The sequence below is a fragment of the Mustela nivalis genome (assembly GCF_964662115.1).
Source record: "Mustela nivalis genome assembly, chromosome: 8".
NCBI classification, from domain to species: Eukaryota; Metazoa; Chordata; class Mammalia; order Carnivora; family Mustelidae; genus Mustela; species Mustela nivalis.
Window position 1 is genome coordinate 9,881,546 of NC_139027.1, and position 25,566 is coordinate 9,907,111.

The 25,566-nt window shown below is 37.6% G+C and overlaps 1 protein-coding gene and 1 pseudogene across 2 annotated transcripts in view; one reads left to right on the top strand and one right to left on the bottom strand.

The window, feature by feature from the left end:
* Window positions 1-25,566, bottom strand: part of LOC309871283 (uncharacterized protein) — a 566,681-nt gene that overhangs the window by 232,484 nt on the left and 308,631 nt on the right. The window lies entirely within an intron of this gene.
* LOC309870785 (ubiquitin-ribosomal protein eL40 fusion protein pseudogene) lies at window positions 18,333-18,898 on the top strand (annotated as a pseudogene). The gene has a single exon. The product of its transcript is annotated as a ubiquitin-ribosomal protein eL40 fusion protein pseudogene (transcript).

Sequence of the window (25,566 nt, forward strand, 5' to 3'; positions counted from 1 at the left end):
CAGTAGTTCATTAATGTAGTTCCCATCTCTCCCTTACTCCCCATACATCTTACAGACAGTAAGATTTATCATCCCATAATACTGATCTCCCCACCTCCTCTCTCATCTTGCTTTAATATTCTCCCTCCCAGTTAACATGTTAGCATTTTAATAGCAGCATGCTAGTATTTCACAGCCTTTCATTTTTAGCCTGCATAAGAATGCACAATGGTGAAATTTTAGGGACCACGTACAATAAACTGCTGTAAGAAATCATGACAGACAGATGGTCAGAGAAGAGAATTTCTGTGTCAGATCACTTTGATCTTTGTTAGTGATTCTTGGAACATTTAGTCATTTATGTGAAGCGAGTCTTCTCTGAAAACTCCAGAAGCGGTACACGCTGGCTTACCACTATGATCGGTGTTAACTTTGGCACCCCTGCACAATTGATTGTTCCCCACTAGACTATGAGCCTGGTAATAAAAATCCTATGTTCTTGGCTATTCAAATTCTCTCTGAATGTTGGCATTTGTTTTGAAACCATCTTTTGGATATATCCAGAGCTGCTATGTTTATGTATAACAGGGAGTAAGAGAGGTAATAAAACTAAGATCGATGGCCTAGTAATAGCCATGATTCCATAGACATTAAAGGGTATTTGTAATTTAGGTCTCATAATATGGCCTAATGCCCTATCATGTGTAGCTATTGATTTTCCAATAATAGGACAGCCCCAGAAAACCTTCCAGGGCTCAGTTCTCCCTGGTGCATCCAGCAAAGAACAAAAACCACTCCTGTTTACAGAAGTCTAGCCTAGAGAATTGTCTTCTATCCTGGAGGCTGGAAGAACTCTCTGGCTTATGAGTTCACTTACCAATGTTATTCCTGCAGACCTCTCTCTGTCCATTTCTTCAAAAGTTAAAAACAACAACCACTTAAAAAACTATGTTAAGAAGAGGACGTTTATGATTTAGCAGTTAATAGTGAGGAAGCCCTGAAGAGAACAGACCCCCCACCATTTTTTTCTCTTACCAGAAATGATGTCCTGAAATGGTCCATCACCTTTTAACACATGCCTAAGACTTTGCAGAATGACCTAGAGATTTCCAGGGCTTCTAAAACATGAGCACGGACTTCGGTTTTATTACAGTTTAAATGTTACCAAAAGGGCAGACTTCCAGACAAATACATACTTCCTTCACTTTGCCATTCCCAGTGAGCTCTTTGAGAGTATACCTTTTTGCTGTCCTTCCAGGGTCGCAGGTCATATCTTTATTCTGTAAAGATTTCACCTACCCTTAAAAGACCAGATTAGCCTTATTCTCCCATAGTTTTATAGTCTCACAACTCAAGCATTTTGGCTTCCACCTTAAACTGTTTGGCTAAATAATATATTAAAAGTTCAAGGTCAAGAGCTTAGTAATAAGTAGCTCTTACTGCTATATCCATGCTGGCCTTGTTTTGTGTTTCTCTAAATGGGCCCTTGTCTTATTTTTGTATGATTAAGCTTTCACTTTTTTCTAAACTATACAAAAAACAAAAGCACAGGGAAACAGCATAAATTCACATTCTCCTATTACTACTGGCAAACTCTGTGACCTTGAGTTTGCCCTCTTAATTTTGATGAGCATAATTTCCTCATCTGAAGTAAAAGCTACTCTGCCAAATCTGAAAGGCTAAGGCAGTGGTTCTCAAATATTTGTTCTCAGGAAGCTTTAAGATCTTAACAACCATGGTGGATCTCAAAGAGCTTTTCATTTCTTTAAACAGGGATTTTATCCATTACTATTTAGTTATAAACTAAAACAAAAAAAAATTAAAATATTTATTAATTCCTTTATAAATAAGAATTCTATTACATGTTATTATACACATTTTTAGGAACATAACTATTTTTCAAAAAACTTACTGAGAAAAGCACCATTATTTTACATTTTGAAATAATCTTTTTAATGCTGGGCTTAATAAAGGCAACTGAATTCATATATCTGCTTCTGCATTCAATCTGCTGCAATATGTTTCTTTGGTTGAAATACATGAGGGAAACTTGGCCTCTTCAGGCATATTGCTAGAAAAGGGTGGAGTACTTAAATAGCCTTTTCAGATAATTATGGACATTCTGCTTTGATTCTATGCTAAAACTGGAGAAGTGGCAGCTGCTTAAAGGTTGGTTGCCATGTGGAATCTAAAACCACATCAATGAACTTTTTATAATCTAGTGAGTTAAAATCCATTCGCCCATCTGCACTTTGAATAGATTTTTACTCACACATCTTTTGCTACATTGATCATTTGAAAAATATCAGTTCACTGAAATCACGCAGATTTTTAAAATCCTGACACATTCCAACATCCAATATTTTTTTAAAAATTATACTTGTTTATATCACTATGGATCTCATTAGACGAGTCTTTTAAACATTGAAAATCTGCCAAATTCATGGTGATGGATACAAGTTTTACAAATACCAATATTTATCTGAAAACTTGAATTTTGTCATTGGCCAAGAATACCATCAATTTTTGTCCTTAATGTAACAAGCTCATTTTATTCAGTTGGGAGAAAATATCTGCCAAATACCCAAGCCTGCATAGCCACTGACTGTTAGTTGTTCCTTCAAATGCAAATGGTGTTCATGAAGAAAGCAATTTGTTGAACTTGCAGCTCAAGCAACTGTACCAGTGCTTTCCCTTAAGGCAACCATTGTACTTGGTATTTGCAGATAGTTTTTGCCCACATTTTCCAAACTACAGGATAAGGCACTCCTAAACTACCACCCAGAAGTCAGAACTCCACAAACATTTTCCAGGGTGATACAGCAACATCTATTGGATACTGGACAAAACTCAACATACAACAGGAAAGGAAGGTGACGTCCAAACTGACTTCCAAGGTCTGAAAAATTGGTATAGACCAACAGGCATATCCCATTAATAAGTATTTGACATCCATGAATGATATAACATTATCGTTTTTTTCAACTGATACATTGAAACTAAATTGTTTAAACCTATTTACTTAATAGATGGAATAGGTAGTTTTATTTATCTTCAAGCAACCATTAAAAAACAAACAAAACCCACAGAGCCACTAACAGAGAAAGCTTAGGAATCTCAGTATAATGTATATTTCCCATTGGATCACACAGAATATTAAATAGCTATATACTCAAAGGTTAAATATGAGTAACTACTAGAATTTTTTGGTGCCATGGCCTTGATTCATGCTAAAGTGCCAGTAATTATACCCACCATTGCTTTTGCTCTACCAGTAAATGACAACATGGTGAAAAAAGCAAATAATTTCTCAGTGTTGTTATGAAAATAGTTTTGAACTTACACACCCATTGAAAAATGGGTCCCGAGGGACCATACCCTGAAAACCACTGGACAAAGGAAGGATATGCCAGGAATAGGCAGCAATCCCTGTATGGACAGATGAAAAATGACTCCAAACTTTGCTGTGAAAGAGAGGAGAAGGCAAGGGGGTCAACGCTCAGAGATGAAGACCCTTTGTTCCTCTCTTCTCCTGCTTTTATTGGTCCTTCAGGAAAATCACAAATCCTTACCACTGTTTCTCAAGCACATGATGTGTGACACGGGGTCTTACTGGAACAAGAAGGATCTATGTACAGGAAAGCTAGGATATGCCAATCTGTGTGTTCTACGAGTTCTGCTAAACATAGCTTATGGGACAATGTATACATCTCTTGGATCACAGGGCAGCTGTTTGGGCTAAGAAATGGGCTAAGAAAGCTTGGGGAAGGCAACTCCCTGCTGCATGCCAGGAACAGAGTGGTAGCCCAGGCCTCAGTACTCCAAAGGTCTGCCCCCTTCTCACCCTCAGCTCCCTCGCCCTCAGCGGCCTATGTGCTGCAATTTAGCAAACCAGGTATTATGGCTGATCTCACGCTCTACATGAGCCCCAACAAAGATCAAACATAACTAATGTGAGAATGCCTTGTGTAACATGAAATGCGGGGCTCACTCTAGTTATTCATGTCTTGCCCTCTCCTATCTTACTGCATTAAGTCCTTGCCTTAGGAACAGGTGGCCACAGCCTGGGCTTATGAATTTGTGTTCTTTTGTTCTTTGTTCCAAGAACAAATCACCTCCTTTTGAACTCAAAACCCAGGCTTTTTGTAAGCTACTGGCAGTGGTCCCGGTTTTCTGTATTTTCGTCATGTTTAGACTCTTGGCAACCCTATCCACTGAATGAGGCCGAAATTTTGATGTCAGTAACAGGATACAATGGTTGATGTAAACAAAAAATAAATGTATTGAAAGGGAATTCATAAGACTGACTAGAAGACTGGCATGACAGGCTCAGGCATGAACCATGGGAAAAAAAGTAGAGCCACAGTCATGCCCCAGATAACAGTGTTGGAATGTCCTTGCTGCCTCTGGACACTCACCGTCACTGAGTTCTTGATGCCACTCCAGCTTCTGAAGATAACCTCTGACAGACTCTACACCTCGGGGTCATTCTCACAAGAGTCAACTTCCTGCATGAGGGCGTACTTGACTGTAGTTTAGTCATGGACTCATGCTGTCAGGAAGCAGGGAGAGTTACCCTCCCCTTTCATCTTCTCACTCCCTTTATTTAGAGCTACAAAGATGTTTAATGCAAAACGGTTAAACTGCGAAGGTCAATAGTGTTCACGCCTTCAGCGATCAATAACAAACACACGCTTCTTCCCAATCTACAACTTAAAAAAAGATTCACCCCTAACAAAATTGTTCTACGAGGAAAGACGTTTCAAAAATGATAGGAGTTATTCCACCCAGCTACAAGATTCCTGGGGAAATCTCTTTCTCCTACAGGTAGTTCTTTGTGATTTTACCATCAGATCTGTAACTATCACCTTCGTATCCTTCATCAAGTACTTGGGGGCAGTTGAAGGAAAAAGGAGAAATTAAATGACAGTTAGGACCACAGCAGATATTAATTTCTCATTTCACTATCATGTAATACCAGCTCCTTTAGGATGATGGGTTAAATAATGCTTTCACTTGACATCTTTTTTATTTTTTTATTATAAAGTAAATTTGTTGAAAAAAACATGTGATTTGCCAAAGGCATTCAGTATATCTTTGAATCATAGTATTGTTAAAACCACGAAGACTAGGGAATGTGAATCAAAAGACAGTGTTATGTTTATCCAGTGAGAAATACTTCTTCCATGGTTGAGGTCAAATATAATCAATCAGCTATTAGCTAACTACTAGTCCTGCAAGAACATAATAGACTACCTGGGGCTCAAATAGGTTGCTGCTAATGAAAGACTGAGCACTCAGAAATGGAAAGACACGAGTGTGTTTTTATGAAGTAAACTGGGCCCATGAACAGCCTCTATCCCTGCTACTATAGCGACTTAGTTGACTCCATTGGGAAACCACTTGGATGTCTGGAGAATTGAGCTGACCCACGTTATTCCACTGAGATAGTGAATTCCCTTCCAGAATGTTTTTCTGTCGGTAGGTTGGCTTTATTTTGGTTTTGGTCAGCATTCATATGGAGCATAAGTGTTCTTACATTGTAAGCCTATTTATCCATATATCTTCCGGTGAGATGGTTAGCCACGGCCAATGAATAGCTGTGGGTCATTACGTCATACCACCTCTTCTTAAAGAAAAGTGAATATTGAGATATACGTTCAGTGTTCTCCTGGGGGTGAGGATCTCCTCTCCTTCTACCTTCTCTGTCTTCCCTGAGTGAGGTTGTAGAATTGCCTCCGTCCACTTCTGGTTATACCAGTCATTGATGCAGAGCCATGTATAAACCACACTTGATATCTTCTTTTCCTTAATTAGGAATTTATGGTTAACTAGCCAGAAGACCATAAATGTGAGTTGGAGGGAGTCACTGTGCAGCTAAGTAGGACACTGGAAATGTGAAAGAGGTCACACAATTTACTTGCAAAATCAGAACCTGTGTGATCTCATTTCTGTAACCACACTTCTGGTCAATAACGGAGTGCTCCTCAGAACTCTCAGTTTTATGCCAGAACAAATCAGATAACACCCAAGACCTGATGGGAAGCCTAGATAGCAGAGTTACAGGGTGACCTACTACCAACTGTCGAGTCAAAGGGTTGGCAAACTTCTCCTGTGAAGAGACCCATGGTATATATTTTAGGTTTTGTGAGCCATACAGTCTATAGCCTCAAGTCAACTCTGCTGTGGTAAGTGAAAGGAGCCACAGACAACAGGTAAACAAATGTGTGTAACTGTATCCTAATAAAACCTTATTTATGGACACTGATATTTAAATTTTGTGTAGTTTAACATGTCACAAAATTATACTGCTTTTTATTTTGTTAATCCTTTATAAAGATTAAAAAGCTTTCTCAACTCATGAGCTATATAAAAACAAACCAGATTGTCTTGGGGGTGGGTAGCCATAGTTTGTCTAAACCTGCTTTAGGCTCTATCAAGGCCAAATAAGAATCCAAGAACTACTTTGAAAAGAACAGTTATTTGTCCAAGAGGTTATAAATTTACTTGAAAATCTCAGGCGATTTTGCTGTAATTCAACTTTCAAAGGCTTGTCATAGATACAAGCAGCTTCTTAGTCTGCTAGTGGCACTTTCAACCATATTGGCTTTTCAGGTTCACAGAGCAAAAGTGAGTGAGTGGCTTTGTGGCAGCTAAAATCAGGGGGAGGTCAATTCCTTAGATGAGCTCCTCTAAACTGGCCATCTTGTGGGTCTCCCTGCATACTGGTTTGCAAATCACATCTAATATAACATCTAATGACAACTGAATTTCCAAATATGATTCACTCTTTTAGACTATTACAAACAAATGGTAATAAGTCACATTTTGATACCTTTATCAACACTTGATTTTTAAAAATTTTTATCTTTATGAATCAGGTTTACAAAATATGATGTCCCATTGGTATTTCACAATTATTTAACTTGGAATTTTTTTAAACCACAGATATTGACTACTGTTCATGTTTGTATTCTTTTCTTCTAGGAATCGCCTGTTCCTATCTTTTGCCCATTTTTTCTATTAGATTTTTAAACACACATCTGTTTGCCAGAGTATTAGGGAGGACATGTGTTGTGATGAGCACTGGGTGTTATACACAAGTAATGAATCATTGAACATTACAACAAAAACTAATGAAGTACAATACGTTGGCTAACTGAACATAATAAAAAAAATTTTAAATATTTAAAAATTAAAAATTAAAAAAATTTAAATTTAAATTTAAAAAACGTATTAGTTTGTTTAAGCATTTTAGTCCAGATAGTAATCCTTTCTTTGTTAAAACTACTGCAAATATCTTTCTCCAGTGTTTTACTAGTCTTTGAATTTTCATTAATATGTTTTTGGCTGTATAAAAGCTTTCTTTTTTTAATAACATTATGTATTTTCCTTAATAGGTTCTCAACTTAGGTTTCACATAGGAAACCATTTCCATTCTAAAATTATAAAAACAATATGCATATTTTCCTTTTATACTTCCAAGAGATCTGGGTTTGCTTTTTCTTTTTATTTTTCTTTATTTTTTACATACAGGTCATCAATTTATCTGATATTATTTAGTGTCTTGTGTGAGGACAGAATATATCTTTATGGTTTCTTAACTTATTTCCTAAATAGTTCATCCTTTCTCTATAGATTCGAAATACCAATTTTATTTTACATACATGATTCTCTATCATCTATTCTTAAATATATGATTATTTATGTAAAATATGATATATTTATAAAAATATTAATAAAAATAGAGGCACCTGGGTGGCTAAGCGGGTTAAAGCCTCTGCCTTCAACTCAGGTCATGATCCCAGGGTCCTGGGATTGAGCCCCACATCGGGCTCTTTGCTCAGCAGGGAACCTGCTTCCCTCTCTCTGCCTGTCTCTCTGCCTACTTGTAATCTCTGTCTTTCAAATAAATAAATAAAATCTTTTTTAAAATATTAATAAAAATATGAAACATTTTTATAAAATATATTTATAAATGTAAAATATATTATACCACATATAAACATATTTATATATACTTTTCTATATTTACATGTGTATATGTATGAAGGAAAATGTATAGACTCTTTAAAATTTAACTATTAGCTATTTTAATTAACCTAATTTTTGTTCCTCTTAAAATACTGGTAAGGCAAATTTCTTTTCTTTTTCTTTCAAAATTTCCTTTGCATCCATGATATATTAATTTTCCAGATAATCTTTAAAATCAGCTTCTCAAATTTTATTAGAAACCATTTTACTTAAACTGGGATTATGTTAGGGCTTATAGGATGCTTTTAAAAAAGACTCATTTAATATATTTAATATTCTCATTCAGGAACATAGTCTGTTTATCCTTTCATTTATTGCTCTTTGCTCTCTTAAAGATGTGTAAGTAATTTGAAATCCTTTATTTCTTCTTAGGTTTATTCCTAGATATTTTGTGGTAATTGCTCTTATTATAGCTATAATCATCTGTCATTGATACTTTTGAATAAGATGTTACTATGTTAAAGACAGACTGTTGATTTGTATAGCTGATTTTCATACTGCCAAATTAGGAAAACATTATTAGTTCTAAAAGTTTCTATTTGGTTGTTTTGAATTTTAGGTGCAAAAAACCACTTTACCTATTATTCAGAGCAGGTTCACAAATCCTTTCCATTATTTATATTTCTCACTTATTTTCTTACCTGTACTTTAGTGAGGTTCTCCAGTGGAATATTAAATGAATAGCAGCAGATATGGCAGACAAGTTTCACTGTTAATTATGAATTCCTATAATATTATTATAGATGTTCTTTTTCAGGTGAAGCAGTTTCTCTTCTTTGTCAAGGATTAAGATTTTTTAAAAACCAGTGTTGAATTTTATTAAATGGTTTTTTAAAATTTCTTTTCAGCATAACAGAATTCATTGTTTTTGCACCACACCCAGTGCTCCATACAATACGTGCCCTCCTTAATACCCACCACCTGGTACCCCCAACCTCCCACCCCCCTGCCCCTTCAAAACCCTCAGGTTGTTTTTCAGAGTCCATAGTCTCTCATGGTTCACCTCCCCTTCCAATTTGCCTCAACTCCCTTCTCCTCTCCATCCCTATGTCTTCCATGTTATTTGCTATGCTCCACAAATAAGTGAAACCATATTATAATTGGCTCTCTCTGCTTGACTTATTTCACTCAGCATAATCTCTTCCAGTCCCGTCCATGTTGCTATAAAAGTTGGGTATTCATCCTTTCTGATGGAGCCATAATACTCCATAGTGTATATGGACCATATCTTCCTTATCCATTCATCCGTTGAGGGGCATCTTGGTTCTTTCCATAGTTTGGCGACCGTGGCCATTGCTGCTATGAATATTGGGGTACAGATGGCCCTTCTTTTCACTACATCTGTATCTTTGGGGTAAATGCCCAGTAGTGCAATTGCAGGGTCATAGGGAAGCTCTACAAATGGCTATCAAATGATTTCTTATATACTTCATGACTATAGTTTCTGCTTCCATATTTTGAAATAAAGAATTACTGCAATTATTCAGATTCATATTACCTTAAACAAATCTACTTAATCATGGTGCATTTTACATATGTAATTCTTGATAATATTTTTGGATCTTTGTATAATACTCTGCAATAAAATTTGTCTACAGTTTTCATCTTTCTGTAGGTGATTTTTTTTTAATGATTTTTCCTGGTTTATAGAATGAATGAGAAAGCTCCATGTAGACTCATGTCTCCTATGCTGATTAATAGTTAAAATAAATTAGAAACTACCTGTTAATAAATAGGTTAATAAATAAGTTGCTAGTGAAATAATTTGAGCCTAGTTTCCCTTTATATGTCAAGTCCTTAATGGCCTTTATCTTTTCATTTTCTAAACAATTAGTGGTCTATTTAGTTTTCTACCTCATCTTGAATCAAATTTTACACTGTATATTTTCATAACAATCTTACATTTGAGTGTGATTTTAAAAATTATTTACATGCATGGCACAAAGTTTTCTGTCAGAAATTTTTGGAATACATCATGCTCTTGTGATTATGTTCATTATTTCTTACTAACAATTTCCACTCTATTTTCCTTTTTTTCCTTTCATCAGACTGACAAAAGCATTGTGTATTTAATGACTCTTTGCAAATAACCAGCCTTGGTTTTCATTTATAAGCCTATCTTTTATATGGAACTGTAACTGCAAGAGTGTAAAAGTTAATCTTACACTGGAGAATATATAGTGAACAATCATTTCATTCTATGAGCTTCCCAATCCCCGACTACTCCCTAGTGGAAATTACTACTAACAGTTTGGATTGTGTTCTTCCAGAAGTTTTTAAACATTTAATTGTATTCTAAAAAGGTGAATGGTTTCATATAGTACATGTTGTAGTGTCACCAAATTTTTGTTTAACCCAACATCTGAACTTTCAAGAAAATGCAATCATTACAATTAGTAATAATCACTATAATAAAATACTCATATGATATGTTGCAGTTCTATATTAGTAATCACTTTATTTATGATCTATCACTCATAGATAAAATGGATATAGCCTGTCAGCTATTGAAATAAAACTCAAATATATATAAGGCCAATGATTTTGTTCATTAATTTATGCTTGCTGTACATGCAAACATGTTATGAAAATACTGCTCGTGCAAGTATAGAAAATACATTGTTGCATTGATAAGTTGCACTTCAAATGTCACTTATTTATTTTATACTGTTATTTATACTTTATACTGTTTCCCAAGAAATATGTATTGATACTTATTTGGCCATAGGCATCATTCTAAGAACAGAGGATATACCCAGGCAGATTAAAGAAAATGCATATAGTCTTGGGGTTCCCACTCTACTCACTCTTCATTATTTTTTATACTTGAATGAACTCCATTGTCACTAAGGTGACTGTCTTTACTACCCACTTCCAATAACTTTGGATGCTGCTTTTCATAAACGTGATTCTCTTAACTTTTTCTCTGCTTTCTCGCCTGTTTTTTGGTTTCCTATCATGTCCTGCTTTTTCTAACCCTAAAGCACAAACCAATTAGGAAGAACAATAATTTCGTCACAACCATTTAGAAGAATACACACAAATAGAACTAATGACATATGAAAGCAAACATATATGAGAAGGCACATTAACTACCCTAAGAATATTCTAGAGGAGAGACTTCCCAAGGAAGAGAGGTGAGACTCCGAGATTCATTAGAAATTTATAAAATTGCTAAGTGCCCAAAAGGGAAGGTCACTTACATGTTCAGTTACACTTTACTATGAGGGACAGATGGAGGTAATTCAGAGATTTATTTACATTATCTAAACACCTGTTAGACATTTTCAGGTCCACGTATTTTTTTATTGTTCTCCTTTCTCTGGGTAGCTCTCCTTCCTCTTGTCTAGCAAATTCTTACGTATCTTTCAAGAGTGAAAATCTCACTTTCTTTGTGAAGTCTTCCCTAACCTCGTTTCCTTTCCCTCCCTGCCAGCTTACTCCCTCCCTGGTTATCTTACTCCGCTATAACCAACCCGCGGCCAGCATGGAGTATCAGATGCAACAAATATGTGTCCAAGAAGAGAGAGGCTGGTAATGTTTTCTTCTCTGTCGAACCCACTGCCTGATGGTTCTTTGGTTCCCATGTGTTCAGTTCCAAACTGACATATTTTTTTTTTATTGCAAGAACAAACAAATTTAACCCTATGTCCCCTCTCAAATCACATCCACTCTTGGTTGCATCACTGAACACTGTATATTTTTTTCATTGTCACATAGGCTAAATGAACACAAGCAAAATGCATAGCGGACTCTGTCTGACTCATTTATTTTTGGTCAAATTTGAATTTCACACTGAGTCCACAATGCAATGAAGTAAAAGGGAAGATAAAAGAGATGGTTTCTTTGTTGCTTCATCTTCTTACTCAACATGGAATCTCAAGCAAGAACTTAAAGATACGGAAGAACCTACCTATGATATCTGTGAGAAGAGCTTTCCAGGCAAGGGGAACAGCCATTGCGAAAGGATGTAAGGTAGAGACACACTTGGTGTATTCAAAGATGAATTAAGAAAGGGGTTTGGAGGACTTGAATCACATGAGGCCTTGTAGATGACTGTAAGGACTTTGGCTTTAGTTCTGAGAGATATGGAAAGCCCCCAGAAGGTTCTGGATATAGGAATACTGTATTTAAATATATATTGTTTTAAAGATTCTATGGTTGCTGATTTGAGAACACATGGAGAGATAAAAGGGTGAAAAAAGGACACTACTCTCTTTCTGGGTAAGAGATGATGGTGATGGTTTAGGTGGTAACAGGGGAAGTGGCAAGAGGTGCTTGAATTCTGAATATGTTTTTAGGGCAGAATTTACTGATGGATTTTAGTTTGCATATAAAAGAAAGAGGAATAAAAGCTGACTCTGAGTTTTATCTACTCTGAGTAGATAGAAGGATGAAGTTGCCAGCAACTTAAGTGGGGAAGATTGTGAGTAGATTTTAAAGGAGCAAGATCAGAAGTTTGGCTCGGCGTATGTTAAGTCTTTTATGTCTTTAAGACATCCAACTGGAGATGTCAAGTGGGAATTGGACAAATGAGTAGGTAGTTTAGGAGAGACGTCTGGGCCACAGATATAAATCTGGAATTTGCTCGCACAGAGGTGGTACTAAAGGCTTAGAGAATGGTTAGGATCACCAAAGGAATGAGCGCAGGTAGAAGAAGCTCTAAGGACTGAGTCCTTGAGACTCAAAGAAACCTGAATCCAAATCACAGACACCTGACTCTAATGTCGTATGAATTTCAGAAATTCATTACAGTTTCTTATTCTGTAAAGTACAGACCTGGTAAAAGGATCTGTGACCATACTCTTTAGGCACTAAGTACATTGCCTGTCCAATGTCAAATGCTCACTAAGTGGTAGTTCTTTGTTTTGTTTTTGCTATTTAAAAATAACTAAAAATGGTTTCCAAAGGGTCCCCTCATAATGTAATCCATATTTGGAAGGGACCAGATTTTAAAACCCAGTCTGGCCAGAGCAGTCCATTTTTAAATATTCCTGCTAAGCAAGGAGTCTGAGAAAAAAGGAGGAAGCATGAAATAACCAAGATTTTCTTGCTGCATTTGAAGAAGTTTCTCCATCCTGACCTTTCCCTCTTGGTGTCATGTGACCCTGTTGATAACTCCCCTCTTCTGGAAAGACTTTTTCATTTAGACTTCTTCAGAGTTTTATGAATTTCTGTTTTCTCTTTCACTATCCTTTAAATTCTAGTGTTCTCTTCCATGTCCTCTTCATCTCTCCTTAGCTTAGATTATCTTCTAAATACATATGAACCCAAAATATTTACATGCAACCAGGATTCCTGTCATGCTGCTTGGACTCCCATGTCTGACCACCTACTACTTAGTGGATATGCTCCTTCTTGCCCAGGACATTGTGCATGTTATTCCTGCTATCTGGGACCTATTCCTTTCTCTCTCAACCTGCTGAATACTATCTGTCACTCAGGTTGGAAGTCACTTTTCTTTCAGCTCAAATACACTTTCCTGTTTCTTGTGTTGACCAACACACCCTACATAGGGTTAGGGGACACCACACCTTCAGTGTTCACATGACTGAAAGAGGTCTTGGATGAAGGAGAAAAGTCAATTTCATGCATCTGAAGAAAAACTTTGCATCCTCTACAATTATTACATGAGCTATGAAGAAAAGGGAAGGTTTGACGAGGACCAGAAGGTATCTGAAACACACAGAAAGATGATACAGAAACAGCCAAAGAAAGCAAGCAATGAAACAAAAACACCAAGACCACAGGAGTTACGAAGGCCTTAATACTGGTCAATACTAGCTTTTTTATAAGTATGCTATAGAGATGAGATTGGTAATTAAGCATTGCAGGCATAGATCTGTATCTGTTTGTACTGCTATGTCTGTGCATGGCTACACACGTAGAAACAATAGTTGAACAATTTAATTTCTATGATAATTGGGGCACTTATTTTCATAATAAATCTCTCAATGCCTTTCTAGATTCTTTAATTAAAAGAATCTAAATATATTTTTGAAATCTTCAAAGAGAAATAAAAGCTAAAGCTTATGAAGGCCTTATGGTCTAAAAGGTCCTATTCATACCATTTCATACAGATATAGACATAAATGAATGTGTGCAGCCCCCATTACACAATGCTAGTTCTAGTGTTATTTGATTTTAATGTTAAAGAATAGAATTTTCTGAGGCCCTGTTAAAATGAAAGAACATTGAATTCTATTACTCTCACAGCCCAAGCTAAGTAACAATGCACAAATAACACTATAGAGTTTAACAACCACAAGTATTCACAGTGTAATTAAAGGAATGTAAGCTTTTTAATCACTGCCATCTGGTACCAACTAAGGAAACCACATCTAGCAAAGCTTATCACTAACCAGAAAGATCATCTATTGTTTTCTGTGCCCAATGCCTCCTCCCTTCTCCCAGGGACAGCAGAGTTCTTCTGGGAACTGGCCCCTTCCTCTGTTGAATGCACTGGAAGCAATTGTGCTTACAGGACCCTACACTAGTCCCAGATGAATGATCCAAGAGCTAGCACTTGACTCCAGATTTTCTCCCAAACATTGGATCTAGAGCACTGAGTAGCCCATAATTATAACATGTTAACCCTTCAAAGTAGTTGGTGACCATGGGGAAGAAGAGAGTCCACAGAAAGAGGCAGGAATGAGGGCCAGGGACAGAATTCTAGCAGCAGGTGCAGCCCTGATCCTAACCCTCATCTGGAGATCCTAACATCTCCAACCTTCATGTATCTATTACTCAATCCTTCCTCAAAGTCCTTGAGGCAACTGAAACACTTCCCGGCTTAGGCTTCTTGAAGTTGTGTCTCTATCATTTGCAAAGAGCCCTGGTTAATAAACCAAACACAGTAGAAGCCTAAATTTATATGACCTTGCATAATTTATGTAATTTCTATCTAAACGTTGATTTCCCAATATAAATAAATCAGGGATTAGAGAAGGCAACATCTAAAAATCCTTTCATATTAATATCCTAGGAGACAAGGGCACTTACAGAACTAATTTTAATTTTTCTCTAGAAAATAGTCTCTCTGATATGCACACCATGTTCACTTATGCAATAATCACATGGAATTGAAAAGAATAAGCATCTACTTGTAAGCTAAAAATCCTTTGAGATATATCCTTTGGAGCACCAGATAGATTCATCAGCTTTTAAATTGGAAAATAAGATAGAAACATGTTTGAGAAATATGGAAAGGAATAGGTAATTATTATAATCCTTCTCGGTTAATCTTTTAATGACCTGAAATTTCCAAACCTACCCAAAACACCTACAACTTAATCACCAGTGATTTAAGGAAATTGGGAGATATGGTTATTCTCTTACAACCCATTTGAGGGTTTCTGATTATTATCTAGTTACTTAAATTTGATTGGCATTCACCTGTAATGATCCCAACAAATACCGAGACTCCAATGAGACATGCGGGGTAAATTTTTAAAAGAAAGAGAGAAAGTTAGAAGGGAAGGAAAGCAAAAAAGGGAGGAATAAAGAGATGCAGGAGGGGAAAAGAGGAAGAAAAGGACACAAATCCCAGAACAAAACTGGAAACTCAAACTTCTATGGACAGAAGCTGAGAAAACTGTGAAGAACACAGAGAAGATGAGACGGGCATGCATGGAAGCCGCTCAGGTTTCCTGAGTGGTGCTGCTTTGATTCTGGTATCACTGGGAAATGTCACAATGACTCAGAACCTATAATATGCCACGTGTTGCGGTATGCGGTTAGCATGCATTTTCAGTCTCCAAGACCTTCATCATGTAACACCAGATAGGTTTACTGATCCTGTTTCTAAAAGAAGAGGATTCTGACGCTCAGGGAGTCTAGTCCAAAACCAGCGAATAATGCGAGGGTCAGGATTTCAAATCACTTCTGCCTCTGCTCCTTCAGCTACGATCTTTATAGCTATAGGTAAAGTCCTACAAATAGCTCTGTAAGTGCTGAAAGAAAAGCATGTGGTCAGTCAGAATTGCTGAACTTGTGGACAGAAGATCTCCTACAACAGTGGTCTTCAAAATTCAGTTGTGGGATTAAGACCCTTAGCATCCTCTGGGAACTTGCTAGAAATGCAAATTCCCGCCCCTCCTCCCCCATCCACAGACCTACTAAATCAGACCCTAGGAGATGAACTCCAACAATCTGTGTTTTAATAAGACCACGTTGTGATTCTGAGGAACACGTAAGTTCGAGAACCACTGGTGAAGACCAGCGGTATACCAACACCCCATGACCTTTGCTTCCTCCCCCTCCTTTTTTTTTTTTTTGCCACTTAATGGTAATTGTTGTGTCCATTCCTATAATTCTGCCTCCAAACTGCAAAATGTGAAATACTTTACTTCCCCAAGGCCATTGTGATAACCTTTAAAAGCCCATTATGTGCTAAGCTTTGCAAAAGATACAAAAGTAAATAAGCCTCCAGTTTTTAACAACTTAAAATCTCATGAAAGAAACAGACACATAATTAACTATAAAATAAAATAGGCTGTGATAAATATTCAAACAGGAAAACAGGGTAGTTTTAAAATACAGAGCTGAGTGAATAATTCCAACTGGGGGCCAATACGGAATGGCTTTTCATCAAAGATGGACTTCAGCATGGTCTTTAAATAAGCAATAGGCTCCAAGCAGAGTCATACCAAGGGTAGCCAGGATAGGAGTACGGAGCATGGGTGGTTAGTGCAGAAGGAACAAAGTAGAAGGAAGCCATTTCAATGTCCCAACATGCTACTCTATGTTCTCTTTTATCTGTGCCTCCTTGAACATTGTCACTTCTAGGGCAAGTGTCCTCTGGGTATACTACAGTAAAGAAAGCCCCCCTTTAAGCTCACTCCACACCCTGAACCTTCGCTTCAAAGCAGTGATTAAAAGTGACCTTTCTCTAAATTTAAAAATCTCTTTCTGTGTCCTTCCACGAGGCTGCAAGTTCGTTACGACAAGGACCACCAGGTCTGTTTTTTCTACCCATGCAGAGCTAACCTCTAACATGGGGCCTGATCTCTAGCATTCTCATAATGATATTTGTTTCCTAAATGCGTAAGACAAAAACGGGGGTGGAATAATTATGCGGAGGGGGAAAAAGATGGGCTTTTTCAGACAAACCTAAGTTCAAATCTTGGATCTGTCTTTCTTAAATTGTATCATCTCTGGCAACTTCCTTAATTCCTCCCTTCTCAAAAAAAAAAAAAAAAATTTTTTTTTTTTCATTTTAAAATAGAGATAAAATTGCTCTACTGGAATGTTACAAAATTTAAATGAGAAAATGCATTTAAACTACTTGGCAGATAAACAACCTTGAACAAAATGATACTATTTAGTGCCACAGGGAAGGCACGATCTAGAAGACAGATAAGATCTAATAGCAGTTATTCAAGAGAAAAAAAGGGGGCGCCTAGGTGGCCTCGCTGGTGAAGCATCTACTTAGGCTCAGGTCATGATCCTAAGGTCCTGGGATCCAGCTGCACATTAGGCTCCCTGCTCAGCAGGGGGCCTGCTTCTCCCTCCCCCTTCTGCCTTTCCCCTTGCTTGTGCTCTCTTTCTCTCTCTGTCAAATAAATAAACAAAATCTTTAAAAGAGAGAGAGAGAGAAAATTAAGGCATTTAGGGGGATGTAGTGTAAGCCCCGGCTACCCCAGGGGTCACCCTCATCCAAATAACTGTCATGATCCTCAAGTGGTAGCTCCGTGAGGAAGGGGATGAGGAAAATGTGAGGAAGCAAGCGGATGAGTAAGAGAGGCAAGAGAGAGACAGAAACGGCAGCAGAAGCGGGAGAGTAAGAGCTCCAGAGGCAAGAGAGAGACAGAGAAACTGGCAGCAGAAGCGGGAGAGAAAAAGCTCCTCCTGTAGAGGCCCTGCCTCCCAGTCAGTAGGGGTGTTCCCCATTCGCACTCTGCCCATCTGTAAGTGCAGCACCTCCAACTCAACACAAGGGACGAACATAGACACTTACGTGCAGATACAGGATTGGAAGGGGAAAAAAACCCACTAACAACAAAAGTGTCACAGTAAATATAAGAAACAGAAGATAATTCTTGGAAATTAAAAATGGAAGCTTGCGCCTTGAAGTATAAACATTTCCACTAATTAATAAAGTAGTCATGTCTAGATACTGAATTTCTGATTTATATAATTGAACAGAAGTCCTTTCCAATCAAGACCAAAATAAATGATGAGAGAAATATAATGACACAAAGGAAAAGTCCAGGAGGTTAAATAGTCATCTCAAAGGAGAAGGAAAGACAAGCAGGGGGGAAATTAAATGAATTACCAAAAGAATCAAGTGATCAGATTGAAAAGCTCTCCATAGCTCTTTCTCTTCAACGATCTGGCGGAGCGGGTTGGTGGCGGCGGCCTTGCGGATTCGCGCCAGCAGACGCAGAGATGCAGATCTTCGTGAAGACCCTGATGGGCAAGACCATCACCCTCGAGGTTGAGCCCAGTGACACCATTGAGAATGTCAAAGCCAAAATCCAAGACAAGGAGGGCATCCCCCCTGACCAGCAGCGTCTGATTTTTGCGGGCAAACAGCTGGAAGATGGCCACACTCTGTCAAATTACAATATCCAGAAAGAGTCCACCCTGCACTTGGTGCTTCGCCTCCGGAGTGGCATCACCGAGCCTTTGCTCCGCCAGCTGGCCCAGAAATACAACTGCGACAAGATGATCTGCTGCAAGTGTGGTGCTCGCCTGCACCCCCGCACTGTCAGCTGCCGCAAGAAGTGTGGCCACACCAGCAAACTGCGCCCCAAAAAGAAGGTCAAATAAGGCCCCTCCACCGGCTCTTTCTTTGCCCGCAAGGCGGCCTCCTGCCTGAGCCCCAAGGTCCTGGGACCTCAATAAAGTTTCCATTTCATTGACTGGAAAAAAAAAAAGAAAAGCTCTTCATAGTGTCAAGTGAGAACAATACAAATATAATCACTTCCTGAAATGAAGGAATGTTAGTGTGACTTCCTGAAATCTAAGGATAAATTAAAAAAAAAAAAATTAATCTCAAAAGTATCTGAAAAAAAGTGCAATCTACATAGAAAATAAAGAGTCTCATACTGACATCAGATTTTTCTTTTGCAAAATGCATTCTGAACGACAGTAGTATTTCAAACTTCTGAGAAGAAAAATTGTTCTCAATCTGAAATTCTAAACCCGGAAAAGTTACTGAATCATCCCTACATCTATCCTTTTCTACAAGTAGGAAAGCAAAATTACATCAGTAAATTCAGAAGTAATTCTTACATAATCTTATATGATTCTAAAGAAATAGCTCCTAATAAAAGAATTATAACTTGGAACTACTACTATACTATCAAGTATACCTCTAAAATACCAGTAATATTTGGAAGGCAGCTAGTCATAGCTAACATTATGTAGTATTTGCTGTTGTTCTAAGTAACTAGAATTCATTTAATTCTAAGAGTAACCATCTATCCTCCAAGTTTTATAGAAGAGTGAATTAGGGCATAGAGATTCTACATAACTGGTCCCCGGTCCTACAGCTCACAAGTATTGGACTTGAAATTCAAATTCAAGTCACCAGAGTCTGTGCTCTTCACTTTTGTCCCATACATAGCTTAGAGATAGTGGTTAATTCACACAATTTACATAAAATTCTAAATTGAAACCCCCCTGTTAAGAATTGAAATCAATGAAGAATAGATTACATCCCATGAATTACTTGATATAAAAATAGAAACAAAGAACATATAATTATTCCAGTAAGTATAATAAAGGTGAAAGGGCAAATAAAATAATCACATACAGTTGTAATAAAATGGCAAAATAATTTTCAGCATATCAATGATCATAATAAATATAAATTGCTACATTTACTTATAAAAAGTTGAAGATTTTAATTTAGAGAAAATTCAAATTCAGTTTTCTGTAATGTATAGATGACATACTAAAAACGCAAAAGAGAATTTGAAAACGGGCAAATACATGAAAGGACACATACACAGAATCTCTAAATCTAAGTGTCTTCATTAAGGAATTTTACCAGTATTAAATAAAGATATTATCAAAATCTTTCATAGAACCTTCCCAAGAGCCGAAAACAACTCATTCACAATTATTTACGAACTTTGTATAACCTGATTAAAGCCTATGACCTCTCAAAAATAGAAAATTATTGCCCAAATTCTTCTATAATTATAGATGCAAAACTTTCACACTATACATTAAGCAAACAAACTCCTACTAGATTACACAACAGTAACAATGTATCACACCTCATTTTAGTAAAGACTTAAGATTAGTTTAAAACCAGAAAATCACTATAATGTACTATATAAACAAAAGACAAAAATCATATGATTACCCAGTTGTTACAGGAATGCATTCAATAAAATCTAATGCCAAGAATGATAAAAATCCTTAGTAAACTAGGAATACAAGGGATTATCCTTATTCTGATTAAGGGTATCTCAAAAAAAAAAAAGTATAGTAAACATTAGACTTACTGGTAAAACACTAAATGTTTTTTTCCAAAGATTGATAAAGAGATAATCATAACTTCTATAACCATTTCTCTTCAACATAGAATAACCAGTAAAATAAATCAAGAAAAAGAAGTGTAATCTGTAAGAATTTGAAAGGAAAGTAGAAACGTAGCCATGGGGGCACCTGGGTGGCTCAGGGGGTTAAAGGTCATGATTCCAGGGTCCTGGGATCCAGCCCCGCATCGGGCTCTCTGCTCAGCAGGAAGCCTGCTTCCCTTCCTCTCTCTCTGCCTGCCTCTCTGCCTACTTGTGACCTCTGTCTGTCAAATAAATAAATAAAATCTTTAAAAAAAAAAAAAAGAAATGTAGCCATGGGTATTCACAAACGATTTGTCTGTGTTTTAAAAAATTCCAAAGAATTTAAAGAAAATGAGAAGGGGTGCCTGGGTGTCTTAGTGGGTTAAGCCTCTGCCTTCAGCTCAGATCATGATCTCAGGGTCCTGGGATCAAGCCCCGCATCAGGTATCTGCTCAGCAGGGAGTCTGCTTCCCCCTCTCTCTCTGTCTACCTTTCTGCCTACTTGTGATCTCTCTCTCTGTCAAATAAATAAATAAAATCTTTTTAAAATATTTTTTAAATTTTTTAAAAAATAAAATGAGAATTAATAATAAAATTTAATCAAATATCTAGAACAAGATCAAAGGAAAAAAAACACAACACCTCAGGCATACTCATATTTCCAAGATAACTTTCACATAATGTTTGTCAAACAAATTCATATGCTTGGAACTTATTTGTAAAGCTTACTTTATGTCAATACTTCATATATTAGAGTACATTTTCCCACAAATATTAATAATAAACTGAACAGCTATATTTATGGATTGGACATAATCTAGATATTAATATACTAGGAAATTCCTTTCTTTACCAACATTGGTATTGAAGTTACTGGTGGTGCAGTCAGTTAAGTGTCTGCCTTGGGCTCAGATCATGGTCCTGGGATCAAGAGGGTGTCCTGGGATCAAGCCCCACCTCAGGCTCCCAGCTCAGTGGGGAGCCTGCTTCTCCCTCTCCTTGTGCTCCTTTCCCAGCTTATTCTCTCTTCCATTCCCTCTCTCTCTCTCTCTCTCTCTCTCTCTCTCAAATGGATAAATAAAAATCTTCAAATACCTACATTGGCATTTTCCTGAAGAGCATGAATAGATGTTTAAATATCACCCGGAAAACCACGTGAAGGAATCATGCTGAGAGAGCTGCATCTGAAACACAGGACCTCATCTTAAAACCTAGCTAGGATCTAATCTCTTAGCATGAATATGAGCCATATTGCTTGTAGAACAGGCAGCAGCTTAGCATCAGGAGGATCACTTTCTAGTCTTGACCTAGCAAATCTCATGATTTACAGAATTCACTTCAATCTCCTAAGCCCCAATTTCCTCATGGTTCCTGATGAGGGAAACCTATCAGAGGCTTATACTTACAGCACGATTACTTTCACATAGCAGAGTCAACATATTTGAAATATTTAATTCTAAAGCACAACAATATGCTCATCTCCTTGAAATCACTCTACACATGACAGTAAAAAAAAAAAAAGAAAAGAAAAAGAAAGAAAAAAAGAAAATATTCTATTTTAAGACAGCATGTACATACTCAAATTCCGGGGTGCTTGGGTGGCTCAGTGGGTTAAAGGGTCTGCCTTCAGCTCAGGCCATGATCCCAGGGTCCAAGGATAGAGCCCTGCTTCAGGCTCTCTGCTCGGCGGGGAACCTACTTCCCTTCCTCTCTCTCTCTGCCTGCCTCTCTGCCTACTTGTTATCTCTATCAAACAAATAAATAAAATCTTAAAAATAAATAAATAAATTCCTAATTCCTTTCAAATTCTAATTTTTATTCTTTCATTTATTTACTGGGCATCAGTTATGGGTCATTAATAAGAAGACTCAGTCCTTTCCTTCAGAGTTCACAATCAAAAATTAAAGAGCCACAATGGAAGTACTTGGGGATCATTTTTCCTTCCGCTTCTCTAAACATAGTCATTGGAGGGACAGGAAATGCAGATTGTGAGTTCCTCAAAGTCAGGCACTACAGCTTCCCCTAGCTAAGTGGTACCCAGTTTAGGACAGCACCTGGCTCACCCTTGCTTCATGGATACTGATTCAGTAGAAGTCATACACCCCTCCAAGTCTCTGCACACACGGTCTTGGGCATTGCATCTCCCCATCTTCAACCCGGCTCTCAAGGAAAGTGTCATTCAGCGTCCCTCTAGCACATATTGTGGATCACCCCTGTTTGTGCCAACCTCACCTGTTTATTCTTCCCTCCTTGGCTACCCTGAATTTGGTTTCTCAACTTAAAAAAAAAAAGCACTGATATGATTGAAAGGGGAGGATCCTATCACCTACTGTCCATAGCCCCCTCTGATGTGTCTTCTCATTTCAGAGAGTAAATCATTATCAGCACACATTCTTTTTTCAGAAACCAGAGCCATAAAAACCTGGCTTATTCTTTTATAAACAGGCTCTCAACATGAAATTGTTCCATATTAAAAAGAATCTTAACTGAATAAGTTTTAAAAATAGAGGAATTTGGCTGAGTCCCCAATCTTCTCTTGGGACTTCCCGCTGGCTCTTTGCTCCCCTAAAGCAGCCCCTGGAGTATTACCACTAACATAGCCATTCTCACATTTTGGTTCTGAGCCCACCGGTAGCTGAAAGGATCCTGCCCAAATTCCCATGTTCTGTGATCCAATCCCAAAACATGAGTCCTTTTATGTTTAACTAAGTGTACACATCCTTGGCTATTCATTTTACTTAAAAATAAGTAAAATACAAAAAATATATGTTTATAAAAAATAAAAAATTAAAAAAAAATTAAGTAAAATACATATAATCTATTAAGTGAGTAATTTCCCAATCATAAGTAATGTCTTTCAGAGTTTCATGAGGACTCCAAGTAGAGTCTTCTTCCAAGAAACCTGGCCACCCTGCCTGGCAAACCTGGACAGCCCAAGTGTGCCTACCAATATGAGGTCCCTACATGTGTGGGGAAGGACATTTTGTCATATATAATCATCAAGACCATTATGAATTTGTTGTGCTTTTCAATTACAACTATTCTTGCTTTTTAATTAAAAATTGCTGTAGGGGTGCCTGGGGTGGCTCAGTGGGTTAAGCCTCTGCCTTCGGCTCAGGACATCATCTCAGGGTCCTGGAATCAAGCCCCGCATGGGGTTCTCTGCTCAGCAGGGAGCCTGCTTCGCCCTCTCTCTGCCTGCTGCTCTGCCTACTTGGGATCTCTCTCTTTCTCTGTCAAATACATAAATTTTAAAAAATGCTAAGTGTCCTCTGCTACTGTCAGTTTGTTGTGAGTTATTTGATCAGTTCTATAAGGTATGGGGATATACATTTAAATCAAGAATAATTTGGGGGCACCTGGTGGCTCAGTTGGTTAAGCCTCTGACTCTTGGTTTTGGCTCAGATCTCGATCCCAGGCTGTGCGATCAATCCCTGTGTGGGGCTCTAGGCTCGGTGTGGATTCTACTTCAGATTCTTTCTCCCTCTCCCTCTGCCCCTCCATGCTCATGCTCGCTCCCAAATAAACAAACAAAATAATTAAAAAATAATAATAATTCAAACTTCACTTCATCTAATGACTGGATTTTAAAACACTGTATTCACTGTGCTTCATTCAATCACAAAAACATTTTCCCCATCACTTGTTTGGGGCCAGGCCCTGTTCGGAGTTTGGGGAGCGCAGCACTGAGTGGAGCAGGACCAAACTCCTGCCCTGTGCAGGTCAGGTGACTCATCCAGACCCTATTGTGAAAGCAAATATATGACCATCTCTCCTAAGGTTTGCTTTTATTTTGACTTCATTTCGATAATGGAGTTCTTTTTCAAGTGGAAAGAACAGTAAAGGTAACATTCAGGGAATTTTCCACTTCAAGGAAAAGTACAATCAAAACCCTTTGACAGTTCAGCACTAACTGATGTCTGAGTTCCAAAGATACTCTTCTGCAAGGATGCTGCTCAAGGAACTCTGTTTTGGGCGAGTACTAACACGGCATTCTTTAAGTAATCTCAAGCTAACAACCACAAAACTCGACTTTACTACCTGCCTAAATCTGCTACTTCGGTTCCAAATTTCCCTTAATAAACTTAATTCAGCATAGCCATCACCCAGCCCTACATCAGTACTTACAAATCAGATTCCCCTTCAAGCCTGTGCCACCTCCCTGTCTCCATGACAGGAATGGGCTTTTATTTCCTGCTGGGCACTTAAGCTAAAGCCTCTGTGTGTCTTCTGGACAGTGAATACAATTCCAATATAGGCAAGCTGGCTCAGTGAAAATTACTCATAGTTCAGCATGTGCGAGTTGCATAGCAGAGGAATAGGCTTGTAATCATTCCATTCATTGGTCCGAGCTGAACTTCTGATGGGAAATTGTTATGAGGCTGAATGACCAGTACTCTCCAAATAACCAATACATCCTAGATGGGGAGAAGGGTGGAAGTTCCAAAAAACCACTCCATTGTTTTAGGTGTGTGTCTATGTCTATGCATTTTCATTCCCAGAATCCATTTTTATTAAGTCTCATCCTGGGGGAAGAACACAAGCTTTTAGGCTGATCTTATCTGCTTTCTATCAAGCTTCCCTCTTGTCTTGGCTGCTTGAAATGAGACATTCTCACCCTATCCACTTTGTCATATGTAAAGTGGGAAAAGTTTTATCTGTGCTATGGATCTTGAAATTAGAGAAGAGTTCGGTAAAATTTCTAGCATTTAATTGGGACTTCGATGGTGCTTAATATATATATTAATTGTTTGGAAAGTGGTGGTGGTCTGCCCCTTCATTTCTGAATTGGGATAAGCTTTAGGTCTGTTCCATTTATAATGGAACAGTATTTAAATATGTCTCTTAACCTGTATATGTTGATGTCAAAAACTCAGTGAGAAATGAAAGGAGCTTCACAGATGAGCTAATCTCATGGTTTAATTTTTTTCAAGGTATAAGATATTTTCTTTAAATAAAAGCTTCTTTGATATTCTGATATGGATAGGTGAAACATGAGTTTGCTGGTTGAAACAGAAGAGGAAGCCCAAAACTG